General features: G+C 37.6%; 1 non-coding gene across 1 annotated transcript; it reads right to left on the reverse strand.

Annotated features, from left to right (window-relative positions):
• Positions 1 to 1,088: 1,088 nt before the first annotated feature.
• On the reverse strand, positions 1,089 to 1,196 carry LOC112780689 (small nucleolar RNA R71). The gene has a single exon (XR_003191509.1). It is a non-coding gene; the product is annotated as a small nucleolar RNA R71 (small nucleolar RNA).
• Positions 1,197 to 2,078: the final 882 nt, after the last annotated feature.

Here is a 2,078-nt window from a genome sequence, read left to right on the forward strand (position 1 = left end):
ATCAAATCTTTTTCAAAACTAATTCCTATCATATCTTTTCAAAAATATCTTCTTATCTTATCTTTTTCAAAAATTTGATTTCAAAATATCTTCTCTAACTTCCCAACTTCCTATCTTTTCAAAATTTGTTTCAACTAACTAACTAACTTTTTGTTTGTTTCTTAACTTTTTCAAAACTACCTAACTAACTCTCTCTCTCTCATTTTCGAAAATATCTTCCCCCTTTTTCAAAATTTCTTTTTTTTAATTTATTAATTATTTTATTTTTAAAAAAAAATCTTAATTTTCGAAAATCACTAACATTTTTCAAAAACTATTTTCAAAAATCACTAACTCCTTTTCAAAATTAATTTTCGAAAATTCCCTCCTTCTCTCTCATCTTATTTTATTTATTTATTCATCTACTAACATCTCTTCCTCACATCATCACCAAATTCGAACCCCCTCCTCTATATGTGTTCGAATTTCTTCTTCTCTTCTTCTACTAACAATAAGGAACCTCTTTACTGTGACATAGAGGATTCCTCTTCTTTTCTTTTTCTCTCCTCTTTCTTATGAGCAGGGACAGAGAAAAAGGCATTCTTGTTGAAGCTGATCCAGAACCTGAAAGGACTCTGAAGAGAAAATTAAGAGAAGCTAAATTACAACAATCCAGAGACAACTTAATTGAAAATTTCGAACAAGTAAAGGAGATGGCAGCCGAACCCAACAACAATGCAAGGAGAATGCTTGGTGACTTTACTGCACCTAATTCCAATTTACATGGAAGAAGCATCTCCATTCCTGCCATTGGAGCAAACAACTTTGAGCTGAAACCTCAATTAGTTTCTCTGATGCAGCAGAAGTGCAAGTTTCATGGACTTCCATCTGAAGATCCTTTTCAGTTCTTAACTGAATTCTTGCAGATATGTGATACTGTTAAGACTAATTGAGTAGATCCTGAAGTCTACAGGCTCATGCTTTTCCCTTTTGCTGTAAGAGACAGAGCTAGATTATGGTTGGATTCTCAACCCAAAGACAGCCTGAACTCTTGGGATAAGCTGGTCACGACTTTCTTAGCCAAGTACTTTCCTCCTCAAAAGCTGAGCAAGCTTAGAGCTGATGTTCAAACCTTCAGACAGAAAGAAGGTGAATCCCTCTATGAAGCTTGGGAAAGATACAAACAGTTGACCAAAAAGTGTCCTTCTGACATGCTTTCAGAATGGACCATCCTGGATATATTCTATGATGGTTTATCTGAGTTATCAAAGATGTCATTGGATACTTCTGCAGGTGGATCCATTCACCTAAAGAAAATGCCTGCAGAAGCTCAAGAACTCATTGACATGGTTGCTAATAACCAGTTCATGTACACTTCTGAAAGGAATCCTGTGAGTAATGGGACGCCTATGAAGAAGGGAGTTCTTGAAGTTGATACTCTGAATGCCATATTGGCTCAGAATAAAATATTGACTCAGCAAGTCAATATGATTTCTCAGAGTCTGCATGGAATGCAAGCTGCATCCAACAGTACTCAAGAGGCTTCTCATGAAGTAGAAGCTTATGATCCTGAGAACCCTGCAATAGCAGAGGTAAATTACTTAGGTGAACCTTATGGAAACACCTATAACTCAACATGGAGAAATCATCCAAATTTCTCATGGAAGGATCAAAAGCCCCAGCAAGGCTTTAATAATGGTGGAAGAAACAGGTTTAGCAATAGCAAGCCTTTTCCATCATCAACTCAGCAACAGAAAGAGAACTCTGAACAAAATACTTCTAATCTAGCAAACTTAGTCTCTGATCTATCCAAGGCCACTGTAAGTTTCATGAATGAAACAAGGTCTTCCATTAGAAATTTGGAAGCACAAGTAGGCCAGCTGAGTAAAAGGATCACTGAAATCCCTCCTAGTATTCTCCCAAGCAATACAGAAGAGAACCCAAAAGGAGAATGCAAGGCCATTGACATAAGCGCCATGGCCGAACCTGTGAGGAGAGGAGAGAACGTGAATCCCAAGGAGGAAGACCTCCAGGGACGTCCAGTGATCAATAAGGAGCTTCCCTCTGGGGAATCAAAGGACTCTGAGGCTCATCTAGAG

Source organism: Arachis hypogaea, chromosome 19 (assembly GCF_003086295.3).
Source record: "Arachis hypogaea cultivar Tifrunner chromosome 19, arahy.Tifrunner.gnm2.J5K5, whole genome shotgun sequence".
NCBI classification, from domain to species: Eukaryota; Viridiplantae; Streptophyta; class Magnoliopsida; order Fabales; family Fabaceae; genus Arachis; species Arachis hypogaea.